The following is a 610-nucleotide window of genomic DNA, read 5'->3' on the forward strand; positions in this document are numbered from 1 at the left end:
CATACATACACATACACTCACACTCACACACACTCACTCATACATACACTCACACACTCATACACACACTCACTCACTCACACACTCACTCACATACATACACATACACTCACACTCACACACACTCACTCACACACACATTCACTCACACACACATACACTCACTCACATACATACACATACACACTCACACTCACACACACTCACTCATACACTCACACACTCACTCACATACATACACATACACTCACACTCACACACTCACTCATACACACACACACTCATACATACACTCACACACTCATACACACTCACTCACACACACACTCATACACACACTCATACATACACTCACACACTCATACACACTCACTCACACACACACTCATACACACACTCACTCACACACACATACACTCACACACATACACACTCACATACACACTCACACTCACTCATACACACTCACACACACACACTCACATACACATACACTCACACTCACACACACTCACTCATACATACACTCACACACTCATACACACTCACTCACACACTCATACACACACTCACTCACACACTCACACACACATACACACTCACACACACT

This window comes from Lampetra fluviatilis, unplaced genomic scaffold (genome assembly GCF_964198595.1).
Source record: "Lampetra fluviatilis unplaced genomic scaffold, kcLamFluv1.1 SCAFFOLD_345, whole genome shotgun sequence".
Lineage (NCBI taxonomy): Eukaryota > Metazoa > Chordata > Hyperoartia > Petromyzontiformes > Petromyzontidae > Lampetra > Lampetra fluviatilis.